Raw genomic sequence first — 6000 nt, 5'->3', positions numbered from 1 at the left:
ATAATGTAATATAAATATAAATTTCGTGTTATTTATTCTAAAAATTCTAACCTCAAAATTTCTATAGTAATCTTTAGGTTAAGTCAAATAATTATGAAACTATTTAATTAGTTAAATATTTAAATTATTAAAAATTGAAATTACTAGAACCAATTCTTTCGATTTTCAAATATTATGCACGAATGAAATCGATGATCAATCTTGATCTAATTAATCGTAACACAAAAGGCGAATAGAAAATGGAGATAAAGGGGCATACAAATGGAACGCGTTCGAACGTTTGTAATCGGGAAGGCTTATGAGGACGTGTAATTGTTCATTGTAGGATTATCTATCTGGCATTTTTCTGGAAAAATATTTGCGAATAGATCCATTTAGAAAGTGTAACGAATCTGTTCAATATCGATATGCAGCACGGGAATTCAATTACGAATGAAAAATCTCACGTTACAAATTTTTTGATGTGCTTTTCACAATCAAGTGAAAATGATCTTTTTAAAAATTTTTTTAATTCTAAAATTGAAATTACCGTCTTGATTTTTAATTCTATATTATTGCATGATGTTAATTTCAAATATTTTAAATGGGACTCAGACATGTATAAATTAGTTAATTTTTTATAAAATCATATATTAAAAAAAAAGAATGATTGAAAATAAAAGACAATAAAATTACAATTTCAATAATAATATCAACAATAATAAAATTTCAATAATAATTCAATAATAAAAAATATCATTAGCATTTTGTAATTTTGATATTTAGATTTAATGTGTTTAGTTATATTATTGAGAAATATATAATTTTCAATATAAGATTTTCATTTCATTAAATATTTGATTTTATATGACGCTTGAAATAATTTTCACAATTTTAATTTTATGTGAAGCAAATGTTACATGGAATCTATTTAATTTTGATTTTGAATTATAATTATCTCTGTGCTCATAGATCTTTTTATGAAAAAATTAAGATAACACTGATGAATCTATTATTTGCAATTAAATTTAAATTGAAAAATATTCTTGCAACATGACTGTTAATAGTTTGATCAAATGTCTGCGGATTTATATTGGTATGAAAGATGATCATTGGAAACACTTGATATATAGATAACCACAAGCAAAGTGAATGAACTCTAAAGAGATTGTAATTCTTGACCAAGGTTGAGCATGTGATTTGTTTGCATTAATTGATCCATATATACAGAATAAGATAAAAACTATTATCAATACTAATGTTTCATCAGATGATTTTTTTCAAAGTTAAATTTCTTTCAAGACCATTACTTTTATTTCATTTAAATATTTATTATTACAACTATAGAATTATACTACTGTAGAATTTATAAGAAATAATTACTATAAAAATTTTATTATTATTTAAAATTAGAACAATTAATAACTTTTAAATTTTTATAAAAAAATTTAGATTGAATTACAAATACTTTGAATTAATGAAATGTCAACAAAATGTTTATCAAAAAATTATTTATAAACGTTTTCTTTGTGAGATAATATATATGTCAAAAAACAAATCATCTTTCTTTAAATCATGAATAGATTCTTGTCGAAATAAAGTTTGATCAATTATGCATGAATTTAATAAAAAAAATTCACGAACCTTGTAAGTTTCTTCAAATCGTTGAACATTTTAAACACTGTCAAAAGCTTTGTACAATCAAATTTTTGTACAATTTAATTTTTTTTATAATATGGATCCGTGCAACAGTTGATCAGATAATATGTCTTGGCACATAAACGAATCTTGGTGTAGTGTCCAATATGTATAAACATTGTCGACATTCTGTACATAATTTTGAATGAAAATGAAATGTGTATTGTAACATTTCGAACAATTTTAATCCATCATATGTATTTATCAATAAACAAATTCAACATGTGTTCACATTTGAGACGCATATCCGTCGTGAAGAAGGTCACGATTGTAAAACTATTCGTTCGATAATCGAAAGATGCAATACGAGTGACGTAATATCGAATCTCGCAGGATAACGTATTTCGCAAGAAGAGAACTATAGGGGAGTGAATCGTAGCTTTTAGGAATTCAACCTATAGAATCTTATCGTATTTCTTTCAGAATTCTACCTACCGCAGTTACAGCTTGTGTTATTTGCCCCTTCGAACATGGAAAAAGTTTGTACTGCGGTTATGCTTTGTCCACTGCGCAAACTCGACCGGTCGTTTGACTTGGTGGTCGATCCCTCCCGACCCTGCCCGACCCCTCGTCTGTGAGCGCGCGCCGGTAGGCTAACCTGACCGTGAACAGGCGCGACGCTATTAAACGGTCAAGAAAGAAATATTTATCGGAATTTTACACAATTGAGACAGCATGAAGTTCATTATAAAATTTTAAAGGTATGGATTTAAACATTTTTTACTGATATTATATAATAATATTAGAAATAAATATTTTTTGTTTCGGAAATGAATCATTTTTTAAAAGTTATCTTCTATCTTTGTATTTAAAAGAATATGTAAAAAAAAGTTTTATATCTACAAAATATTTGACAAGAAAATGGCGTCACATTTTAAATTGATACATAAATTTAGCCAATTACTACAGGATTCAATTAACAATTGTTTTATTTTGACATTAATTGCAACAATTGTATTGTAATTTGTAATTTTTCTTATAATATTCGAACAAATAAGATGTAAAAAAGAGTATATAACGAAAAGAGTATATAATGATATGTAAAACGTGTTCCGTTTTCTTCATACATAGTCTTATTATTAAAAAGAAAGTAATATACGAAAGTACGGTTAATTATATGTTTGAACGTAAATTTAATAAACCACGAAACAACACAATATTCTGAATACGATTATTAATCTTTAAATTATAAAAAAAAATGTAAGAAAATAATAAAAGATATGTTAAACATTAATAACTATAATTTAAATGATATTGATCTTTCAAATAATTAAAATTATTTTTTTATAAGATTATGCAAAATATTTTATTTAAAGTTAATGATTTAATAATACTTATTCAAATAAGTCCAATAAAAATAAATACGAAGACAAATAAAGATGTAAAATTTTACTAACTTACTTATTCAAATTATTAAAAGTAAATTTTTGTCTTACTTTTATAGAACCTGTACGCCCTTTGCTAGCTACGCTCGTGAAGTATAGCATCCCTCTCACTTTCTCCTACCCTCTAATGGAATGGCGCCGGTCATGTGTCCTTCTTTCTCGTTCCCGCGCAGTCTCAACACTGAAAGACTCGACAGTTCTCCCTTCCTCTCGTTATACCTGGCTTCCCTCTCCCGGTTGATGGTCGATGGAGGGGCGCGGATGAACGCGTTCGAACGACAGTCCTTCCGCGGATTGCGGATATTGTGTCGGAAAGCCTCGTGGTGCGGTATCCTTGTTAGATGTTTCTACGATAGAGAGTGGAGCAAAGTGGTGTTTCGTTTTTCCGTTGGAATGAATGGTTCATGTGTCGTTCGTTCGAACTTTTGATCGGAAGGATTCGCTTCACGGTCGTCCATCGTGTTTATAGTGTTTCTCGCGGTAAATTTTCTCGTTCGATTCGTCTCCGTACTTTCGACATATTCCGCGACACCGGTTGTAAGGTTATGTTCGTCCTGTCATATCCGCGTGCTACTCCGTGCGACCGTACTTTTTTAAGTGAATTTATCGCGTACAGTGAATACTTCGATGTAGTGTTCATTCTGTGTTATTCGTGAGTGTTCGTTGAGAAGTTTATACCTGCAAGAACCTGTCGTGACAAGTTCAACGATCAAAAGAGGTAATCCACGGACGACGCTACCACGCCTGAAAATTCGGTGAGTAAATGTTTAAAGTTTGATTCTATCCTCGATGTTCCTCGTGGCGTCTGATGCTCGCGTGCGTAGACGCTGCGTAATTTACCATGGTCGATCACTTCTTATTTCTCTCTCCCCTCTTTGTGTCTTTTCTCACAGGAGAGGTTATTTATAAATAATTTTTCTTTATTCGGAAGATAACTTATTTTAATGTTCAATTTGAAAAACATCGAGTCATTGTATCAGTTATTACGCACATACAATTTTATTATATTGGATTTCTAATCCGTAATTATTTGATTAAAATTCAACTTATATTTGAAATTTTATATTTTTATCTGCAATCGTAATATCGGGATAGAATATTTAAAGTGATGCACCTTTTGGTCACTATGAAAAAAAGGGTGACAATTATGAATTGATGTAAATGATAAACGGATTGGATTCTTGTGGTGACGATCGCAAAGGAAAGAAAAGGCGGAAGTTGATTTCCGGTTTAACTGAGAGATATGTAACGAAGTCAATCATCTTTGCTTGCTCGTTTGGTCTGGTCTTCTCGAGACTTCTCTATTAATTAACTTTTCTGACAAGTTATTAGCGTGACAAGATCAAAGGCGCCACAGTATTACTCTTTTACTCCGTTTTTTCTATTCGTCTCGCACTTTCGCTCCCTTTAGATCGTCGAACCGTGGCGTGTAATTAAGACGGTCATCGCGTGCCTAGGTGTTTGCGTTAATTATCTTGTTTACAAAACCGCGTTGGAAAACGATGTTACGAAAGCGAAGAATTTGAACCGGTTGAAAACAACCCGCTCATTACCATGTATATTAAATATTAAATGTATGTAATATATGTATCATATTTCACAGTATTCTTGTAGACAGTACATCATCTGTATGTAACATCTGAAAAACATTTCAAACAAAATGGCGACTTATTCATTGAATTGAATTGTCCGCTTGTCATTTTTCCGCGTGCATTCAAAAATTCTGTCAATTTAATCCGTGAAATGTTTAAAGAGGATGAAAGAATCTAAAGAGTTAAATTTTTCGTTAAGCAGCTTATCAAAAGGAATGTTTGCACGTATACTATCGGTGTGGAGCGTCTTTGTATGCTAGGAAATTGTTCGAGTGGCCTCTTTTGTCAAAAGTTCCCTGCTGGTTGTGGCCACCTGCACTTCTCTCGATACCTTTGGTTTGGATGCATACTGCTTGCGTTTTGCACGCAGATGCATTTTCACGTTCTTCCACCGGCTTGCTTCGCACCTGTCTTTAACTTAGCATTTTTCGTGACGTGATTGATTCGTGGAGGGAAAGTTGAACCCTCTTGTTTATATTAAAAATAAAATTTTTAATATATATATTTAATGGAAATTTAAAGCATATAACGTGAAAATGAAAAAAAAGTAAGAATTGGAACATCTGATGATATTTTTAAAATATTTAGCTATTGATTATAATTGTTAGATATTGAGATTGATGCAAAATAAATATTAATTATATTCAAATAAATCTCACATTATAATATCGTGATTATGATAAAATCTTTCTCAAAACATCTAACATGAATACATTTTATAAATATAGTTGTAAAATGTTATTTTATAAATATAGTTGTGGTTAATGCGTAAACCGCATCAACCACAACTTAAAGAGAAATGATGCAAAAATAATAGTCGGTAATCGAGAATTCTCGGCAATAAAATGTTCATTTGTCAATGCGTTTAACGTACAATATAAAAAGTTCCTTCGGATGTGGGATAACTGTTCCACAGCTGGAAGAATTCGTCGTTTTCGCCAGGGAACGGAAAGTTCCACGAACACGTATGGAAGATGGATGAGAGAAGGGGAGTTGAAATAAAACGTAATATCGTCCCGCCAATGTAACACGCAGGTTCGTCGTGTTTGTTTTGAAACGCGTACACGTGGTCCAGCCGTTTTCGCGCTTAGAAACTGGATTCTCGCTCGTGTGGTGCAGAGAAAGAGCAATGTATAGGCGAGGCGGTGCGAGCGAGAGAAACTGGTCATTGATGAGAGCGAGAGCGCGGGAAAGTGAGAAGGAGAGAGCGAACGAGCGAGTGAGTGAGCGAGATGGGGATGTGTAAAGAGAAAGGGAGAGAGATAGGGAACAAGTAGCGGTGGGAAGAGGGAGAAAGAATCTTACTGCGTGGGAATATAGTATTGATCACAAGTTTGAGGCCACGT

The 6000-nt window shown here is 31.9% G+C and overlaps 1 protein-coding gene across 3 annotated transcripts in view; it reads left to right on the top strand.

The window, feature by feature from the left end:
• Nucleotides 1-3207: 3207 nt before the first annotated feature.
• Nucleotides 3208-6000, top strand: part of LOC108001718 (alpha-mannosidase 2) — a 128653-nt gene continuing 125860 nt past the window's right edge. For all 3 annotated transcript variants that reach the window (XM_062078416.1, XM_062078417.1, XM_062078413.1), the window contains exon 1: nt 3208-3817. The gene's annotated coding sequence lies outside the window, so the exon portion shown is untranslated. The remainder of the gene's footprint in view (nt 3818-6000) is intronic.

The sequence above is a fragment of the Apis cerana genome, linkage group LG8 (assembly GCF_029169275.1).
Source record: "Apis cerana isolate GH-2021 linkage group LG8, AcerK_1.0, whole genome shotgun sequence".
Classification (NCBI taxonomy): Eukaryota; Metazoa; Arthropoda; class Insecta; order Hymenoptera; family Apidae; genus Apis; species Apis cerana.
The sequence above is the reverse complement of the archived record's forward strand: the minus strand, read 5'-3'. Positions and strand labels throughout refer to the sequence as shown.